This window comes from Cibotium barometz, chromosome 57 (assembly GCF_041138505.1).
Source record: "Cibotium barometz isolate CiBa-2024 chromosome 57, ASM4113850v1, whole genome shotgun sequence".
NCBI classification, from domain to species: domain Eukaryota; kingdom Viridiplantae; phylum Streptophyta; class Polypodiopsida; order Cyatheales; family Cibotiaceae; genus Cibotium; species Cibotium barometz.
In genome coordinates this window covers 740,728-763,539 of record NC_141102.1, presented here as the reverse complement: position 1 = coordinate 763,539, position 22,812 = coordinate 740,728, and positions in this window count along the sequence as shown.

Below are 22,812 nucleotides of genomic sequence, written 5' to 3'. Positions count from 1 at the left end.
CTTCTCTGGCCTTGTTTATCTCAACTTTTGCTTTAGATTATGGTCATTTATCTTGTAATTATCACAACCCATCCAATTCCCATTCATATGATGAGTGATAATTTTTTTAATAAAAGTTATTGACGTGTTGTGGGCATCTTGACTCTTTGTGTTGTTTATATCTAGATTTTCCTTTAATGTGCCACCATACCCCAAATTTCATTCTCCTCCTTTCCCATTGTGCACATTAAGTTTTGTGGTGAGATTTCATCATTTATTAAACTTGAAAAGCTTATTATTTGAAGCTCTAACTCATGTCCTTGATAGTAATGCATTAAAATCTCTAAATTATTACTTTTAATTCATATTAGCCCCTATCCGCCGTGATAGTAATGTTTTAGACTCTCTAAAAATTATTATGTATTAAGTTTTGAATGAGATTTTATCATTTATTAACCATAAAAAGCTTAGTATTTTGAAGCTCTAACTCATGTTCTTGATAGTAATGAATTAGACTCTCTAAAACATTATTTTTAGTTGATAGTAACCCTTATCCTTGGTAGGTAACGTTTTAGACTCTCTAAAAATCATTATGTTTAGTTGATGTTACCTCTCATTTGTACAAAGCCTTTTTCCGATTAGTAAGTCAAGAAATCCCGACTTCACTGCCACTTTTCACCATTAATCCTCTTATTTTTTCCTAAACCTTTGGATTTCATGTTTTCAAAAGGGCTTTAACAATGTTTCTAATAATCCACTCAATCCTCATGAGACAAAGCTATGCATAACTATACGGGCCTTAACCATTTTTCTAATAATCCACTCAAACCTTTTGAAGCTCTTAAAGCCATTATTAATGGTTGGAAGCAATGCATAACTATACTCAAACTTGAATATCCCGTTATGGATTTAGCCACTCAATCCATGAAGGAACTATTAGACAAAATCCAAGTGTATTAGAAGATCTTCTAGTTCCTCTCTTGATGTTAAGCCCTAGTAAGAAATCTTTCCTTCAAAAAATTACTCAACAAATTTTGCATCATTACTTGGACAATTCCTTAAACAAATCTAGTAATAAACCTCTTTTCATGTGTAGATATCTAGCTTATTTAATAACTATATAAAGAATTTCATTTAATTATTCATACATCTTGACCTTTCTCCCCCCATGCTCTTACCTGCGTATCCCTTGATTTGGAAAAATTTGATTGAAATTTTTCAAACCTTATCCCCTCCCAATCTACAAAGCACATAAAAACACCTTTATATTTATCAGTAATGCCTCATATATCATTTATTCCACACCTGCCTCACATTTCATTTATTCCACACCAGCCTCGTTCTTAACCAACTTAAACTAATTTTAGTCGTCACATTTTTTAAATAGAGGGATATTTATATCTTCCTTAAATATTCCTTTTAGGTTCTTGAATCCTCAGACTTCTCATTGAACATACCCTCCTCACTCCCCTCATATTTTCATAGCAAGCATTATAAGCTAGGAAAGCATTTCGCTAAAAACGATTAATAGCCTGCCCTCTTGCTCATTCTTCAAGTCAAAATCTTACCTTGGCCTTGTTGAAGCATGTATCATTGGATCTTGCCTTAGAGCCACAAATGCAACTTCAATGTGGGTGTGCTAGCTCATCCATAGCATACTCACATCACATTAGAATTCTCCTTTTCCAATGGGGTGAAGCGAAAGCTCTCTATTCCTAGATGGAGGTAAAAAGAGGTGGTCCTTCATGATGATTCTCTCTCACAGAAGGCGAGCAATTAAGGGAAAGCTAATGCAAGAAGATAACCTACAATCGAATCTATCTAGCATTCATCCATCAATCAAGAAAGATTCAATAGCATACAAGCAAGCAAGAAGAGGGGAGAGGAGAGTTCACAAGTGAACTATTGCAAACTATTACAAGAAGAGGAAAGACAAGAGTTCACGAGTAAACTATTGCAAGGGAGTGATTGTCCATTACTTATTGTCAAAAATGACTTACAAATAACTAGTTTTCACACTAGTTCAACCAAAATTAAAAATAATAGGGCTTCTATTACTATTCTTAACCAACTATTTCCACGGAGTCCGTGGGTTTTTCCTATTTGACATTAAGCAACATGGTAAGGATGTTTTATATCTTCTAGTGACATCTTATAAAAGATAAGTGGTCCACCGTTTATGTGAGAAAGATGGAAAAGTGCCTAACAGTAGGTTGGGCATGTGAAACCATGTTAACCTATAGAGTGGTCATAACATACCCCTCTTGCTCATGGTGACCATGTCCTTGCATCACATAAGTCAATGATGAAGTTGTTGTTGTTGCGAGGGTGAAAAGGTATAGATGGTCTAAGATATGCCATGGAGTTGGTGGCCAAATGAATTGGTATGGTTCAGGACCAATCCATTTACTAGATAATGCAGCAAGGGCAATTGGTGGAAAGATTTAGTTAGCCCTAATGGTAGGAAACTTATCAAGGCAACATGGAAAGTGATAGGTGATGTAGAGGTTCTTCATGCCAACCTCTATTGGTTGTAGAATTGGTGTGGACCCTTCAACATAAGGTAGTTAGGAGAAGCAGTTTGCACCCTATGATTGGCGAAATGAGTGCCAGGACCACCATGGAATGATTAGTATGGGGAGATAGTGGTCCGATTCTTCATGGAATGACATGGAAGTATGGCCCAATTGCATAACGTGATGCAAAGAGATGATGCTTCTTTGTGGAAAAACGATCAGCCATGGCAAGGTTGTGTTCATGATAAAGTGGAGTCGAAGCAAAGGTTACATACATTGAAGCTCATTGGAGGTATCTTCAAAGTCAAGAGTTCTCTGGGCAATGGGCTAGCCGCCATGGTCCTCCCATCCAAAGATGTACTTTGAGGATTGACATTAATGAAGTTAGTTGCAGGTGTATGTGTTTATGTACACCGTGAGATGCAACAAGTGAAAAACTTACGATGCCCGTAAATGAAAGACGTAGATGACTTGTATGGGAAATGGGTAGAAGTGTGTAAGCTTCTCTAACACGAAGACTTCTCCGAGTCAACTGCTTTATTTGGCTCTCTTTGTTGCTTTCTTACAATTACTCAACATCCCTTTTTGGGAGTCAATATTATTACATTGAGACATGGCAACAACTTTTACCCATGGCTATGCCTATAACTGTGCAATGGAATTGGGTTGCCTCTGTTTGGCTCAAGGGATTTGGTGTTATCGAGCATTTGGAATAGAGGTGGTGTGGATAAAATGAGTGGGGTGGTTGAAGACAAAGACACAGAAGGTGCCTCTACTCCTAAACTAAGTAAGGTCCTCTACTGCTAAATTAAGCTGGTAATTTAAGTAATGTCCAAGTAATGGGTCGTACTGCTCTCACCATGGTCCCCCATCTAGAAATGTACATAGAGGGTTGTCGAACCATGAGGCTCAATGCAAGTTCATGAAGGAATAGTGCCTATGTGTCTATTATATGCAAAGTCTATGGGAACTTTTTGCCTCTTATGCTGTAAAGCCTTCTCTTTATAGATTCCATGTTATTGAGCAAGTATTACAATTTATTTTTCTATGTAGCTGCAAAACAACAAAAAGATAGGTAAGGAAATAAACTGGCACCAATTATGCACTTTCTTGATAATGTGTCTTGGCATCGAATGATCTTCCCCTTATAACCAAGAGGCTATGTCAATGATGATCACCCTTTTTGATGAAGACACCTCTTTGCAAACTAGTCCCAGCAATGGAACCGTTTTGTTAAGCCACCAATGAGGTGCTCTCTAGTCTCTAGTCTGAGTGTTCATCACGGGTTGATGGAATACCCATGGAAGGTGCTCAAAATCTCGTCTCTCACCCAAGTCCTCGAGCAAAGAATAATGAATAATGAATGAACTAGTCTCTGATTTTAGTCGAGTTAAATAAGCTAATCTAAGAGGAATAAGAAGAAGAGGGGAAGAGGGTAACAAGAGAGATAGGAGCCTAATCTAAAAGGAAAAGGAAATAAACACAACACACTCACTCTCACACCAACACTACACACTCTCACTCCATACTCACCTCTCACTCACAAGCCTAAACTTAAGTAAAAGACAAGCACATGGTAATAGAAGATGGAAAATCTACACACAAACTCTCAACCACAAGACTTTAACACATGGGGCTTGCTAAAGAGTGAGCGAGCCATGCCCAAACACACCACATCCTACACTTAACTCCTAAGAGAACAAGGAGGAGACAAACTCACTCAGCTCACTGATCTAAGGAGGAACAAAAGGATGGAATCCATACTTTGGGCTAGAGGGAAATGAGATCTCCCTCACTCATGCTCTCTCCAAATAGGAAAAGATAAGGCCATCCCATATATGCAATTCCACATAAAAAGCATGCTCATATACACAATTCCACATAGAAAGCATAGGTGAGTCCTCAAAAATATATAATATGAACTCAATGTTACCCAAATATCCTATAGCAAATAGGATATATGCACCAAAGTGATATGTATACACGTGTGTGTGCAATATCATGTGAAGAGGGTAGGTAGTGCTAAGCTATGGTGTATAGAAAGGGGTTAACACAATGCATATCCATTAACATGGTCCAAGTCATTGACTTGGAGAAAGAATAATGGGAGAGAAGCTAGCTACAATGTTTCTTCACATGACCACAAAGACTAGATTTAGGAACAAGATGGATGTAAGATTCCTCCCTCCAGCTTTTGAGGTGTACAAGTGTAAGAACCTCCCCTTCTGATCTTGTAATTATTCCCCTCCTTGAAATAAAAGAAAGATTCTGTTTTACCCTGTTTTAGCCTAGAGAGAGAAAATATCTAGAGAGAGATAATCCAAAATTGAGATATTTTTGGATATAAAAATCCTCCTAGTGTCTAAAATGGTTTCCCCTGAAACAAAAATTCAAAAAGAACTTTCCAATGTGCATTTGGAATTAATTGAAAAGAAGTATAAAGGACCTTAGCCTAAGGGTCTAGATTTTCAGAAATTTTTGGATTATGGTCCAATTAAGGTTCCTATGGGCCAATAGGATCAATCCAAGTGTGGGGACGAGATACATCCAATTTATAAAAGAAAAACCCCCAAAAATGAGTAAATGATCACATAAGATGAAGAGCTGACTAAGGACAAGGTTTATTAGTAAAAAACTATGAGTATTACTAAAAAAATGAGATATTTTGGGTATAATGATTCAATTTTGACACCTTGGTAAAGGAGAAGGGAGCTCTTCAAGGAGGCGCCTATTTCACTTGTGTGGTGGAGTTTTAAACTAAAAAATATTGTGATATTTTTATCTCTCCTCTCTCCTAGATCAAACCAAATCAAAAGGGAGCCAAACTAGGTCCAAATCTTGTCCAAATTCAGCCAAATTGAACCTGGAAAATTCCAAAAATTAGTTGGACTTGGTTAGAGGCCTCCCTCACCTATAAATAGATCCTTAGCCCTTTGTAAAAAAAATATGAGAACTATACCATGCCAGTATTATACTGAAATAATGATATTTTCTATTATCCTCTAAAAATCCTCTACAAATTGAAGAGATTGGAGCTTCTCTCTCTGTTCAATCTTCCTTGGTGACTCCAACAACATACCAAACCAATTGATTGGTTGGGGGCCTCTACTGTGATCAAAGAATCAAGTAATTTAGGAGGTAAAGTGTGGATTATTATCTTCTTTTTCTTAAATCTCTAAATGTTTCTCTTCCCAACCCCTCTTAAGCATGAGAAGCATTAGTTTGAATGGCTTTTGAATACTATTGAAGTTCGTTAGTGTATTGTAATGAAGAAATACATAAACTTTTATTTATGCTTTATTTATAATGGTTTTTAAGCATTTCTCTCTCTCCCCCAAAGAATGGTCATTCCTATGACCTATTCTCAATTCAAATGAAGCTTCTCGTGAAGCATTTCTCTAATCTAAAAGTAATTTCTATGCTTGTCTAATTGGAGGTCAAAACAATGGCTTTTAATACTTTTATGATATTTAATTTATGGTAAAATTAAGAATCAATCCATAATTGGATAATGATCCAATTAGTGGTTATTCTAGTCACATGAATAATACTAAACTTTATTCTTTTAAAATTTATTGAGAATTATCAGTAATAGCAAGCGAAGCTATGGCAAAATTTTTGAAAAATAAACACATAAATCATTTTTATTTATATTATGAAAAGAGGACTTCCTACCATGTTCTAGGATTAATCATCCTAGATTAATTGAATGATTCTCATTATAATCATGAAAAATTTAATTTTTATGTTTATGCATAAATAGTAATTAGCAAAAGAGAAATTTCTAGTAATTCATTTTTAATGTTAAAAGAGAAATTCCTATGACATTTGAAAATTCCATCATTGAGATGGGAAAAGAGAAATTCCTAGCATATTGAAATTAATGAGTATTTTAATTAAATTCAAAGATAAAATTTAGATAAATTTATTTTATCTATAAGAAATATTTAAATGTTAAAAGAGAAATTCCTATGACATTTGAAAATTCCATCATTGAGATGGGAAAAGAGAAATTCCTAGCATATTGGAATTAATGAGTATTTTAATTAAATTCAAAGATAAAATTTAGATAAATTTATTTTATCTATGAGAAATATTTAAATGTCAAAAGAGGAATTCCTATGACATTTTGAATTCCATCATTTAGATGGGAAAAGAGAAATTCCTAGCATATTGAATTTATGGGTATTTTATTTTAGATGAAATTACTTTATGAATAAAAGAGGAATACCCATGACATTGGAATGCAATTAATTAAATGCAAAAAAGAGGAATTCCCATGGTTTTTCAGATCCAAGAAATTAAATGGGAAGAAGAGAAAATTTTAGTATAATTCAATTTTTTTGATAACTTATCAAAAGTGAAAATATGGGTAGAATTGATGAGCATATAAATATACTGCACTGGATATTACCCAAAAAAAAGTATGTGGAAGAATGGATGTGGATGTGTATGTATGGATGTGGATGTGTATGTGAAAGAATGGATATGGATGTGTATGTGGAAGTATGAATGTGGATGTGTATGTGGAAGAATGGATATGGATGTGTATGTATGGATGTGGATGTGTATGTGGAAGAATGAATGTGGATGTGTATGTGAAAGTATGAATGTGGATATGTATGTGGAAGAATGGATGTGGATGTGGATGTGGAAGAATGGATATGGATGTGGATGTGGAAGAATGGATATGGATGTGTATGTGGAAGAATGGATATGGATGTGTATGTGAAAGTATGGATGTGGATGTGTATGTGAAAAGATGTGATATCGATGTGAGTGAATGAATGAGATGTGATATGATGTGAATTGGGATAAGAATGAATGAGATGAGATGTGAAATGAATGAGATGAGATGTGATGTAAATTGAGACAGATGTGAAATGAATGAGGTGTGATGGGATGTGACTATGGGTTGATGCGAGTGGATGAGATGTGATGAGAATAAATGAGGAAAGATGTGATGAGATGAAATATTATGTGATTGGATATGGATGAGAATGGGTATACATATGAATTGGATATGGATTAAGTAATGTGGACGGATGTGAAACAATGTGAAAGACCAGTGTTCATTATAGGAACTATATTTATGACCTGTTTTTAAATGACTGTTTTATGTCAAAAATGCTGGGGAAGCATTTTGATCGTCTTGTGAATGAGGTGGGGTGACCTAATTGATAAAGTTACAATAGCTGACGGAGAGTCAACGGAGGACGTCTCGCGTAGCAAGGTCGGCCAAGGTCTTGACCAGCCTCGGTTCGATTTAAATGGGGTGAGCTTCCGGTATGGTGGATGAGGGACCAAGGAAGCGGCCTATGAGTGACGTGCTAGGTCACCTTTGAAGGATCCTTTAGGGTACTGACCATACGGTACTCGGGCTCTGGGTCGCCGAAGATACCCACACGTGCGTCGAGGAAGATATTGGAACAAGGAGTAAGAGTTGTTTTCTGAAACCGGGCATGGATCTGGTTGATTGACCTTGATGGTCCTCAAACGGATCAGTCCATGGCTCTTTTATATGGAGCTGTTGGTTGATCTTGCTGATCTTCAACAGAGATTCCATCTTGATTTTTATAAGTGATTATATTGTCGAGTGCTATGAGCTAGGAACTATTGAAAAGGCCCCTGCTGAGGGATAGGTGGTGAGCATTCTGGTTGCCAATGATGCCATAGGTGCACCGATGAAGGAATGATTGGAAATTAGGATTCAACCAGATATTTTGGAGGATTATGATCAGTGACACTATGGTTTCATTAAATGATTGTTTTAAAGATAACTGAATCTGTGAAAAAGGCAATTTCATATTGGGTGTGTAAGTGGTGTGACTGGCGTTCAATTTGCATGAATATCTGGCTAGGGGGCCTGGGAACTCTTTTCCCTCGTACCCGGGACAAAACCTAACCAAATTCCTAACTGGATCCCATCACTATAGTGGTTGGGCGGTTGGCTAACCCATAGGACTGGATGGGACTCAATTCTGTTATAGTATGATAGATGAAGTAAATCCCGAATAGTAATTGTTCTATATGGAAAAAGAATCAACGGCTGTGCCTCTCGATGGGGAAAAAAGCGTTGGTTTCTATGATCCAAGTGCAAGTATCTTCCTTGATCTGACCAAGAGACTCACAAGTTCGGTCGGATCAGTTTGGTCAGTAATGACCTTGACTACGTTAGAGTAAAAATATCCTAGAGGAATCACCCGTGCTTTCTAGGCGAGGGAAGTTTTTCCGGGTTTGGTTTTTGAAGAACCGAGGGATTAGTCTCTTGTTCGGATATCCGTGTGGGCGAGGCCCCGAGTGAGGGACCCTACCCCGCTCAAGGAGTGCTACTTCCGCTGCTAGCACCCCCAAATCCGTTGCATGGAGGGGGCAGGGATCTTTCAGCTGGTATTAGAGCGAATTGACTAAAGTGGATCAACTGAAAAGCCAAAAATGACCAAAAAAAATTATGAAGTAACCGTAAAAGGTTGTAATTGTGTGATAAAATTCATACAAATTGATATTCGGAATAAAGAGTTATAAAATTGAAAGTGGGTCTTCAGATGAAGTATGGCAAGTGTATGGAAATCCCTGACTTGCTTGAGGCCTAGTCATGATGGTATTTGCCTTATAATTCTAACAAGAACCATGACTACCCGTATATACCGAGGGTATAACTGCATCTCTTTTACTGGCAGTATATACGAGTAAATCTAAGACCTTGAAATTATAAGTAAAAATGCTATCGAGATGATGAAGTCGAATGTGGTTGATATGATTTTAAGATTCTGGTTGAGAATTGATGAGTTGATTTGGATTCTGATTGAGATGATTCCTGAATTTTGGTTGAAAAGCGATCAGTTGAACAAAGCCACAATGAGGATGAATGGGACGAGTCCCTGTGATAATGTTCATAACTGGAATGACGATAAGGACTTCAGAAAATCACTACGAGATTAGTGGATTGTGCTGACAGATTGCTACTGTTAACACTTAACCTAGTGGATCCAGTTAAGGGATGACAAATTAAAAACCTGCATAACTGAAACTTTTATGGAGCAATGTTTAAATAGAATTTTCAGTCTGATGGACCATTATTGTGTTAAGAATATGAATGATATGTTCTGAATGAATTGTTATATCTGATAATGAGTTCTATATAAGGGATCTTTATCCCATGATTCTGTGGAGAGCTGACCAATCTAAAGAACCCCAGAATCAGTTGGATCTAAAGTCGGATTTGAATTGTAAATAAAAGGACTTAACAAGAATTTTCGTATTGATAGGATCATGGATCGAGGTCGTCGTGGTAGGAATAATAATCCCCAACTCGATGAGGAAGAGCTCGACTTGGATGTTCGTAAAACTCTTCATAGATCGTAGCCTGGACCTTTCAAGGGTGAAGGGGAAAACTTGGACGCGAGACTGTGGAGAAGTGGATCGAAGTAATCGAAGAGTACTTCGATGTCACCGGGTACAATGAGAAGAGAAAAATGGCTCTTGCAAGGCTGAAGATAGTAGAAACAACCAGAGTAGCATGGAGAAACCACTGCGAGACAAACCGTGTGGATCGAAACACTCAGACATGGAATGATCTCAAAATTTACCTAAGGAAGAGATTCTGTCCTCCCGGCTTTTTGGAAACAAAGATGAACGAATTCTTAGATCCAGGGGAGAAGAACTATCGAAGTATATTACCAAGCGTTCGCTCTCCTTCTCAAATACTCGCCACCGCTAGATGAAGAACAGCTGATGGCCAAGTTCATTCGGGGACTGAACAAACCTTTGAATATCCTAGTGAAGAATGCCAAGCCAGTTTCCATGGCCGAAGCAGTGCGGATGATGGCAAAGGATTTCGCCAAGGCCTTTGATGTCAAGGTCCTGCCAAAGCCAGCACCATCACCTTTCAAAAAGGTTTTTAGCTCCAGAAGGTGATTCCAACCTTCCACTGTCTAAGAGATATAAGGATTAAGCCCTGGGAAGTTCTAGAATGGAAGAAATGTCCTTTTCCCGGAACTCAATCCCTTGGAATTCAACTTCAGAAGTTACACCCTTGAACAAGGGAGTGAAATGCTCTAATTGTCAAGAATTTGGACACCCCAGTATGGATTGCCCAACACCTTTTGGAACAAGGTTTTCAGGGCGAGAAAATGAGAGATCAAGATTTGAGACTCTATCTCCTTCCTTCCATAGTAATCAGGTTTCTTTCCGCCAAAATCAGAGAAATCCCAGAGGTAGCTCCTCTAACCAACCCGCAATTTTAATCCAAAGTAATGCAAGACCTCTGCCTCAAAATAGGGGAAGTCAAGGAGAGATGTTCCCAAATTGGCCGTTTTTTCCAAGGCAATAACGCTGGAAGTGATTGAAGAAGAAGAAGAGGATGAAAGAGATCATACTCCACCTACGATGAGGACACCTCATGTTTTTTTAAGTGGGGTAGGATGTAAGATTCCTCCCTCCAGCTTTTGAGGTGTAGAGGTGTAAGAACCTCCCCTTCTGATCTTGTAATTATTCCCCTCCTTGAAATAAAAGAAAGATATTGTTTTAACCTGTTTTAGCCTAGAGAGAGAAAATGTCTAGAGAGAGATAATTCAAAATTGAGATATTTTTTAATATAAAAATCCTCCTAGTGTCTAAAATGGTTTCCCTTGAAATAGAAATTTAAAAAGAACTTTCCAATGTGCATTTGGAATTAATTGAAAAGAAGTAGTGGCTGGTCACTCACATGCCTCTTATGTGATCAAAGAGGGTTATCTTATGAAGGATAACTGCTTATGTGTGGTGAAGGAAATGTGTCCAAAGGTTATGGAGGAATGTCATGCTCTACCTTATGCTGGTCATCAAGGTATCATACCTACTACACGCATGATTGAGAGATATTTCTTTTTTGGCCAAGCATGCGCCAAGCATACGTAAAGACATTGAGGCATATGTACGTGCATGTCTTACTTGTCAAAAGGTAAAATTTAATAGGCAAAAGCCTCCAGGATTGCTTCAGCCATTGCCTATTCTCTCGCAGCCATGGGAAAGTATTACTACAAATTGAAGAGATTGGAGCTTCTCTCTCTCTTCAATCTTCCTTGGTGACTCCAACAACATACCAAACCAATTGATTGGTTGGGGGCCTTTACTGTGATCAAAGAATCAAGTAATTTAGGAGGTAAAATGTGGATTATTGTCTTCTTTTTCTTAAATCTCTAAATGTTTCTCTTCTCAACCCCTCTCAAGCTTGAGAAGCATTAATTTGAATGGCTTTTGAATACTATTGAAGTTTGTTAATGTATTGTAATGAAGAAATACATAAATTTTCATTTATGCTTAATTTATAATGGTTTTTAAGCATTTCTCTCTCTCCCCCAAAGAATGGTCATTCCTATGACCTATTCTCAATTCAAATGAAGCTTCTCATGAAGCATTTCTCTAATCTAAAAGCAATTTCTATGCTTGTCTAATTGGAGGCCAAAACAATGGCTTTTAAGACTTTTATGCTATTTACTTTATGGTAAAATTAAGAATCAATCCATAATTAGATAATGATCCAATTAGTGGTTATTCTAGTCACATGAATAATACTAAACCTTATTCTTTCAAATTTATTGAGAATTATCAATAATAGCAGCGGAGCTATGGCAAAATTTTTGGAAAATAAACACATAAATCATTTTCATTTATATTATGAAAAGAAGACTTCCTACCATATTCTAGGATTAATCATCCTAGATTAATTGAATGATTCTCATTATATCATGAAAAATTTAATTTTTATGTTTATGCATAAATAGTAATTAGCAAAAGAGAAATTTCTAGTAATTCATTTTTAATGTTAAAAGAGGAATTCCTATGACATTTGGAAATTCCATCATTGAGATGGGAAAAGAGAAATTCCTAGCATATTGAAATTAATGAGTATTTTAATTAAATTCAAAGATGACATTTAGATAAATTTATTTTATCTATAAGAAATATTTAAATGTTAAAAGAGGAATTCCTATGACATTTGAAAATTCCATTATTGAGATGGAAAAAGAGAAATTCCTAGCATATTGGAATTAATGATGAGTATTTTGATTAAATTCAAAGATAAAATTAAGATAAATTTATTTTATCTATGAGAAATATTTAAATATCAAAAGAGGAATTCCTATGACATTTTGAATTCCATCATTTAGATGGGAAAAGAGAAATTTCTAGCATATTGAATTTATGGGTATTTTATTTTAGATGAAATTACTTTATGAATAAAAGAGGAATACCCATGACATTGAAATGCAATTAATTAAATGCAAAAAGAGGAATTCCCATGGTTTTTGAGATCCAAGAAATTAAATGGAAAGAAGAGAAAATTTTAGTATAATTCAGTTTTTTTGATTACTTATCAAAAGTGAAAATATGGGTAGAATTGATTTCTGTAAATCCCATGAATTCTTCTATTCCAAAAGAGGAATATTGAATATAATTCATTTGAGAAATTGAGAATGAATATGAAATAATCGTCGAGAAAAAAGAACCTTTAATTAAGCCAAGTAATTGGCAGAAATTTAGAAAAAGTTCCATTATCGAGATCAACCTAGAAAAAGCTATTAAATGGGAATAGCATGTGATAGGATGTGATAAGATGAAAATAGGATATGATAAGATGTGATGTAATGAGAATGGATGTGGATGTATATGTATGGATGTGTATGTATGGATGTGTATGTATGGATGTGGATGTGTATGTGGAAAAATGAATGTGGATGTGTATGTGGAAGTATGAATGGAGATGTGTATGTGGAAGTATGAATGGGGATGTGTATGTGGAAGAATGGATGTGGATGTGGATGTGTATGTATGGATGTGGATGTGTATGTGGAAGAATGGATGTGGATGTGGATGTGTATGTATGGATGTGGATGTGTATGTGAAAGAATGAATGTGGATGTGTATGTGAAAGTATGAATGGGGATGTGTATGTGGAAGAATGAGTGTGGATGTGTGTGTGGAAGTATGAATGTGGATGTGTATGTAGAAGAATGGATGTGGATGTGTATGGATGGATGTGGATGTGTATGTGGAAGAATGAATGTGGATGTATATGTGGAAGTATGAATGTGGATGTGTATGTGAAAGGATGGATGTGGATGTGTATGTATGGATGTGGATGTGTGTGTATGGATGTGGATGTGTATGTGGAAGAATGGATATGGATGTGTATGTGAAAGTATGAATGTGGATGTGTATGTGGAAGAATGGATGTGGATGTGTATGTATGGATGTGGATGTGGAAGAATGGATCTGGATGTGTATGTATGGATGTGGATGTGTATGTGGAAGAATGAACGTGGATGTGTATGTGGAAGTATGAATGTGGAAGAATGGATGTGGATGTGGAAGAATGGATATGGATGTGTATGTGAAAGAATGGATGTGGATGTGTATGTGAAAGGATGTGATATCGATGCGAGTGAATGAATGAGATGTGATATCGATGTGAGTGAATGAATGAGATGTGATATGATGTGAATCGGGATAAGAATGAATGAGATGAGATGTGATGTAAATTGAGACAGATGTGAAATGTGAGGTGTGTTGGGATGTGAATATGGGTTGATGCGAGTGGATGAGATGTGATGAGAATAAATGAGGAAAGATGTGATGAGATGGAAAATGATGTGATTGGATGAGAATGGGTATACATATGAATTGGATATGGATTCAGTAATGTGGACGGATGTGAAACAATGTGAAAGACGAGAGTTCACTATAGGAACTGTATTTATGACCTGTTTTTAAATGACTGTTTTATGTCGAAAATTCTAGGGAAGCATTTTGACCGTCTTGTGAATGAGGTCGTGGTGACCTAACTGATAAAGTTACAATAGCTAACGGACAGTCAACGGAGGAGGATGTCTCGCGTAGCAAGGTCGGCCGAGGTCTTGACCAGCTTCAGTTCGATTTAAATGGTGAGCTTCCGGTACGGTGGATGAGGGACCAAGGAAGCGGCCTATGAGTGAAGCGCTAGGTTACCTGCAAAGGAAGGATCCTTGGAGAGACGGAAGACTCTCTATACTTGTAGTAGCAAGAGTAGCATGATCCACGTGTAGCTCAATCCAATGGGATTTGCATCCCTTTCGGAGCTAGGGATTCAACCCGTACCAGTGCACGGAAGCTTATCCACGAATGGGAGAGAATGCTATGAACACCACTACCTTGACATAGACTTTACACACACAAGCTCAATCTTGCCCATAACTCATTCACTCATCATCCCACTTATTCATGCATCCAGTACAAGAAGAAAGCTAAGCTAATGCATACACAAGCTCAAAGCATACTTCATTCTCAAGCACTTACTTCCCTAGCATGCACACAAACCTTGAAGCTTAATGGAACTTGAAATAAACATGCATTCTCATTCACTACTCAAGCAATGCCTTGCCCATGGATAAGCTACAAGCTATGGAGAAGCTTAAGCTTGAATCCACTACCACACAAAGCCTAATAGAGAATCCACAAGCATCAACAAAGAAGCATGCATACTAGAGAATAGAGATGAGAAGAGAGAAAAACATCATCTCATTGCATTGAATTAGAAGAGCATTGCTCATACAATAGTGTAGATGGGGAGAGAGAAGAGCTTGCACCTCTATGAACAAGAGGGAGAGCTAGTCTCATGAGAGCTCAAGCATGAGTTTAGCCCAATGTGTCCATAAGCTCTCAAATGAGCCACTATTTATACTAAAACTCCTAAAACTCCCAAAACTTCCCATGTGGGATTATTCTCAAACCCACTCCCACACTCACCTACAACTTGGAACTCTTGTCACCTACAACTTGGAACTCTCTACAAGAGCCCTAAATAAGAATGTCAAGTCTCTTGTTTTCCTGCTTCCATCTTTGTGTTGCATCCTTGCCCTGATCACCACTCATCATACAACATTCCCCCCTTCCTATTTTACGCACGTCCTCGAGCGCGTAGATGCCAAGGAAGAGTAGAATCTCCAGTGTGTACCTGCAAGCAAAATAATAGGTGGTTTATTTGTTCTTTTTTTTTTGAAAGCAAAAGTACTGACAGACAATAATAAAACAAGCAATTTTACTAAATAAGACATGGCAATAAACGTCCAATTAGCTAGAGGAAGGAAACATTGAAGCAGTGTAGAGATTGAATAGGTTAGTTCAAGCCTTAATAATTACTACCTACAGCTAACTAAAGTAAAGAATGTTTTATGCCAAATGTATTGTTCTTTTCCTAGAAGGCAAAAGACAATAGTTAATCGAGGGACTATCAAGTAGTATACTGAGCCTATGCTAAGTCAAAGATGTCGGTTCAAACCTAATAAAGCTAACATAATTATGTATTAGCAGACTCTTGATATTGCTTAGTGTTAAGGTTTAATATTTTAAGCACAACGGCGACCATCCTGGATTAGACAAGCATTTCTCTTGGTGCCTTTCTGTCCTTTTTTTTGGACAGGGCTCTCTTCAAGAGTATGTTTGCGCACCCGCGGTATGGCTATTCCTTACTACACAAGGCATTGGTCTGGGAAAGGTATAGACCTCCCTCGCCTACCATGAATAACAAGGCAATAAGCCACAAACATATACACTTTTCTTTTATTTTTGTCATGCCAATTTTTGTTATGAAAGGTTTATTAGATTGTCCCTAAGCAATGTCCTAGTAAGGGCAAGATATCCACTGACGGTCCTATGATTAATTTAGTCTCTTTGTCCTAGGTCTGGAACTCTACCTTTAGCACAAAACACTAATTACTTTGTATTGCTAAACGGGTAAAAACAATTACGGTCAAACTTACACTATCAAGTCTAAAGCTACTAAAATGCTATCCCTACTCTAGACCAAAGGAGATGCATATTGCCATGCTTAGTAAAGTGAAATTTATAAACAATCAAGCAACAAGAAAAATACAGAAAACACTAGAGATTGGCATGAGTTCACCTGTTTCTGTTAAAGCGCTGGTTGGTGAAGAATTGTTTGCACTTGATTGTATGACTGTCAGTTGCAGTACTGAAGTGGAAGATGTAGTTTGGTGCTTGTATCTGTTTTATTCCGACAAAACAAACTAAAGAGAAAGAAAATTAAAAAGGCAAAAAATAAAAAACATTGGTGCTAAACACCGGATTTGGCCGAGGGGAAAAACCCAATGGGAAAAAGTACCCTGGCTTCTAGTTCTTATTAAGAGAGTACAAGTGCTAGTCTTGCACTGGGGGTGAATGTATGTCTGCATTCTCAGGTGGGTGGACATCAATAGCTTCAGGATGTAAGGATAACCCAGAACGTAATCCTACCCATGGAGAAGATGGCAAGGGAAGAAGTGCATCTTCACTAACATATGGTATGGGCACAGTAGGAAGGCTAAAGAGGCACCTATGGTTTTGAAATTGTTCTAAAGACTCGCTCACATTGAGCCAAAACTGACATGTAGATTCATGGAAAAGAAGAACCTGCAAAATGGGAGGGGTTAGCAAATGAAGGGTGTCCTCGCGCCATGTTTGAGCTCTTTCCTCTTCCGGGAGTCTTTGTTGGTTGGGTCCACGTTGCGGCATCATAATTGCCCAGATATTATGTCGTTGAGGTGTGACCCCCATGATCTGCTGCATCATACCAGTGCCATAGCGACGGAAGTATGTGCGACACTACCAACATATATGGGAAGCATTCCCCAATACCATACGAGCACAGTCGTGGCAGTGTGGAAACGGATGATGTTGCTGGTAGTATGACTCCAGAAATTGTCTTCCACAGCAATCCTCACCCACTAGGGCATAAAAATATCGGGAGTGCGTCTGAAAAGGTGCAATGCTATAACCCCCTTGATAGTCAGGGTGAGTGCTATCTAGGTCCAAAGATGGACTGCATGTGTCCAGCCAAGTCTCCATTTGGTTATGCGTATCAGTATATCATCTGTTAGAGGTCCTTCATAGCGCTTCAAGCACATTGGCTCTCCATCTAAGGTTTCCAACCTTACTGCACCACTCGCACTAAGCTCGTTGATCACAAATGGACCAAGTCCTCGCATTTTCAGCTTGCGTTTTTGTTAGAGGTCCTTCATAGCGCTTCAAGCATCTACCATTGATGAAGTTAGTCATTGGCTCTCCATCTAAGGTTTCCAACCTTACTGCACCACTCGCACTAAGCTCGTTGATCACAAATGGACCAAGTCCTCGCATTTTCAGCTTGCGTTTTTGTTTCTACAATGTGTAAAGCAACACTAGATCACCTCTCCTGAAGCGACCTTTCTTCACATGCGTATCATGCCAACGCTTTTGGTGTCGCTTTTCAGCATACATGCCAATGACTGCCAATAGCCTGTCTTCATCTAGCCTCTCCAATTCATCGATCCGTGTAGAGAATTCATGATCCATCCACTCAAGTTGTTTTGCAACTCGAAGTGTACGTACAATAAATTCTATTGGAAGGATAGCGTCCAATCCAAAAACTAGATTGAAAGGTGTCGTGCCTATGGACGTTTTGTAAGCAATTCGGTAAGCCCATAGAACTGAGTGAAGTTTCTATTCCCAATCTGTTCTATGTCCCTCAACAATCTTTAAAAGCACAGTAGTGCAAAGAGTCTTGTTTGTGCTCTCAGTTTGACCATTTGCTTGCAGGTGATAAGGCGCTGACCTCTTATGGATGACCATAAAGTCTTCCAAAAGAAAGGTAATGACTTCATTGATAAAATGCACACCTTGGTCACTCACAATCTCAATAGGTAAACCGTAGCGTGTAAACACATGTTCGTATAAAAACTTTGCAGTGGTCCTAGCATCGTTTTTTACTGTGGCTTTTGCTTCTACCCACTTCGTAAGATAATCTGTGGCTACAATGATATACTCAGCATGTGTATGGCGTGCTGGTGGTTTAATCGGTCCCACAAAATCAATTCCCCATTTGGCAAAAGCTCTAACCCCCATAATTAGTCTCAATGGCATGTCCTCATACTTGGTAGGAGGTTTGGCTCTTTGACATTGATCACATCGTTTGACATACTCTGTTGCATCATGAAAAAGCGTAGGCCACCATAGTCCTGACCATAGTATAAGTTTGGCAGTTGTTTCTCCACAGAAATGTCCACCCCCAACTCCTGAATGTGCATGAGTCAATACGCTAAGGTAGTCACTCTCACAAACACAAGTCCGTAGGTTTCCATCTTTGCCACTTTTGTACAGCTGGCCTTCAATAATCTGAAAACTCGCTGCTTCTACCTCTATGGCTCTCTTTCTATGCCTAGGCATCATATCATCCGTATGACCCTGCGTCAAATACTTCACAATGTACGAACTCCAACTGGGTGTTGTTGAAATATAAAAAAGAGTCACATGAGGAATGGGCTTCCTTTGTTGACAAATTTTACAATTCCATACGTACTCTTCTGTATCAGCATGAAGTGTTGGCCACCAATATCCTTCCCACAAAACTCTTTTAACCGTATCCTTTCCAGAGACATGTCTGCCTCCTAAGCTCACGTGGACATATGAGATAATCTCATCATATTGATCAGGGTCAGGGCATAGACGAAGTATTCCATCTTTTCCTAATTTATACAATCGTCCAAAAAGAAGCTTATAAGGAGCACAATGCTCTAAGGTCATTATCTTTTCATTGGTGGGACTAATGGAGTTAACAAATCCTGTCGTTAAAACTTGAATGATGGGTTCTGCCCATCTTGGTGCTGTCTCAACCAAGAATAGAGTAGCGTCAGGAATATCATCATCTATACCAATGGCTTCTCCTGAAGTTATCCTAGAAAGATGATCAGCCCGCTAATGCATTTTTCCTTTCTTTACCTTCAAATTCAAATTCAAGTAGAATAACAAACCAGCGTACAATCCTTCCGGTTGCACATGGCTTGTTCACAAGGTAAAGCAAAGCTTGATGATCTACGAAGAATGTAAATTTGTTGGCCAAAAGGTAATGTCGAAACTTCTTCACAGCATAGATCATAGCTAAGCCTTCTCTTTCCGTGGTGGTATAATTCTTTTCAGCACTATTCAACTGGCGGCTAGCATATGAGACTGGAAAGTCCATTTTGTTCTCGCCTGGTTGAGCTAAAATACAGCCAATTGCAAAACCCGAAGCATCTATATGTACGTGGAATAAATTATCCCAATCCGGCGACCTGAGAATAGGTGCCGTCACTAATGCTTTCTTCAGCTTTTCAAAGGCTTCTTCACAATCCTCTGTCCATTCAAATACAACAAGGAGTGCGTACAATGGCCGTGCTATTTCAGTGTACATGTAGATAAATCTACGATAGTAGCTGCAATGACCCATGAAAACTTGTACCCCTTTTGCATTGTAAGGTCTAGGTAGCTCAACAATAACAGCTATCTTTTTCGCATCCATGGATATACCATTCCTAGACACAATGTGGCCTAGAATCTTCCCTTGCCTAACCATAAACTTGCATTTATCAGGGTTAAGGCATATGCGATACACTCTGCATTTCTCAAAGATTTTTTTGAGATGCTCAATGTGTTCTTCTCTGTCGATGGAATGCACACACAAGTCATCCATGTATATTTCAAGAAATAATCGCAGGTATTCTTTGAACGCATGGCTCATCAGCCTCTGAAAGGTGGCTGGAGTGTTAGTCAAACCAAAAGGCATGACTCTATATGCAAACACTCCCCATTCTGTAGCAAATGCGGTTTTGTGTTGATTCTTGGGATCAATAGATACCTGGTTGTAGCCTGAAAATCCATCAAGAAAACTGTATGTCTTCTTACCAGCTACCCTCTCCAATACATGATCAGTGAGTGGAAGCGGATAGTGGTCCCGGATAGTAGCAGCATTTACTTTCTTTAGATTGACACATACTCGTAGTTTTCCATTCTTCTTAGGTACTACCACAATCGGTGAAACCCATTCTGTATGTTCAATCTCATAAATAAATTCAGCCGCTAACAGCTTGTCAATCTCTTCTTTGATCTTTTTGGCAAAATTATCGTTATACGTATAAGAACGCTGCTTGGATGGCTTGGCATTCTCTCGCATGGGAATCGTATGCTGGCAGATCTTTGGATCTACCCCCTTAAGGTCTTTGTAACTCCAAGCAAATATATCTCGATACTCTCTTAGAGTAGAGATTAGCGATTCTTCCTCCGCTTAGGTTAAGTCTATGGCAATCCACACGTTACGTGGCTCTTCGCTTGGTTCTGCCAGGTCTATTTTCTTGGCGTCCTCAGGGCCATCATAGGAAACTCCTGGTTTCTCAGGTTTCTGTCGAATAGGTTGTTGCAAGACTATTTTCCAATCTTGTATGGTGAATTTCTTAAAGTTTGAGGGGATATTTGTGGTATCCTCTTCTTCCTTTGAGTCATCACTCATGGAATGCTGCTTTTAGCATTCTCTTCCTTTCTTGCACTAGAGCTTTACGCTCCACTCTCGTCATGGTGCTTTGTTCAGTCTTGACTGAATGCACTGAAGCCTTAGATTTTAGCTTCGGTTTCTGTTTCCTCTTCTTCTTTGGGTTGTCACTCTCCTTCTCGTTTAGCTTTTGCACTAATTGAAAGCCGTATCTCCATTTCATCTCGTCTTTGATGCAATCATCATCTCCCAAGTAGTACAAGTACTCGTTCTTACCTACAAAGGTTGGAGGTGGAATAAAGTCTTCTTTATCCACATCTTCTCTTTCTTTTTGTTGTTGTTGTCTCTTTTCCTTGACTTTCTGTTTGCGAAACTTCTGGTGACTCTTGCAAAACTTACGTTTCGGTTTGTCACTAGGAATACTCAGCAAGATCTCTCTGCCCTTTAACAACAATCTTATCTTCTCTAACTCTGATTCAGGGACTATGGCATCGTCATCAGAATCCTTCCCATCAGAGGATTCTAAGCATCTATCCTCATCTCCTTTGTCAGCTGAGTTGTACTCAAGAGGGGATACTTCCTCTACAAATACCATATCTCCTAGTAATAATGATTTGTTTGCTTCATACCTAGGGGCTTCTTGAGGTTCCTCTGCATAGATCGGTCTTAGCATTCTTACGGGAATAATGTCATACCCATCTGGATCACAAAACTATGTTTGCCTTGGCAATGCACAAGTGTCTATGGTAGCTAAAACATGGTTCCATTCTAAGGGATCTATCAAGTTCTCAGGAAAAGGTATAGGGATATACGCCTCATCCATCACACTTCTGTCTATGGTAACATTTCTCAGGAAAAGGTATAGGGATATACGCCTCATCCGTCACACTTCTGTCTATGGTAACATTTCCAGGTTGCAAGTCTCGACAAGATGCTCCATAGATCCATAGATCAGCTCTTCCTTCAGACATAGTTGCTCCCGATGCTTCTGAAGAAGCGGAATCAAACTCATCCACAGAGGAGAGTGTGTCACATCTCGATAAGCATGGTTTTTCAGATTCACCCTCGTGGTCACATTCTCATGTCTGAGGTACAAGTAATTGTAACCCCAGTCTTGAATCATTTTGAATTGGCGCATGAATGGTCTTCCTAGGATCACTTCGTAATTTGTGTTCTTGCTGCCAAAGTCTACAATAGCAAAGGTATGTCCGTACTCAATGCCACATGACTTGACTATAACGTTCTCAAGCAATCCTATGGGACTCTCTAGATTTTCGTCTGCCAATTGCAAACTCATCCTTGTACTTCTAATTGCAGGTTTTCCCCACATTTCCCATACAGTTTTTGTTGCTATACTCACCCCTGCTCCGCTATCTAGAATAGCTATAGATTCAATCTTGTTGATCTCCACAGGAAGCGTAGTATTTCCTTCGTCGTCTTCACAATGCTTGCCAACTTTGTTCACAGGAACCGGAATTGTTTGCTTAAGCATTAGCTCAGAAGCCTTTGCCTTCAACAACTCCTTAACCTGGATGTTCTGGTTCCACAATCCTTGCTCAGTTAATTGTGTAGCCACTTCTCCCCACAATCTTGGCCTAAGCTTTAAGAACTCTGCGAGTGGAATGGTACACGTAACTGGTGCCGACATTAAAGCTTGTAAACTCCCTATGTCTCGTTCTCCTGATGATGAGGTTGTCGTGTCATTGATGGTACTCGCATGATTTGGCTATGTGCTTCGTATAGTCCTAAATATGAGGGCAGTGTCTTGCATGTGAGCTTGTTGCTCCGAGCTGAGACAACAGTCTGAGCATCATCTGGTAGAGATAAAGCATCTAATTCTTGAACCCTTTGATTCGAGAATTCTACTATAGAGAACGGTGGTGACTTGTCAGAAGATGCTAGATCCTCAACTTGTTTTTGCACCGCTTCCCACATCTCCCTTGCTACTGCTTCCTCTATTTCAGGAATTTCATCTCCAAAATCAGCGGTAGTCAATGGTTTTGACTCGTCTACATTGGTATGAGG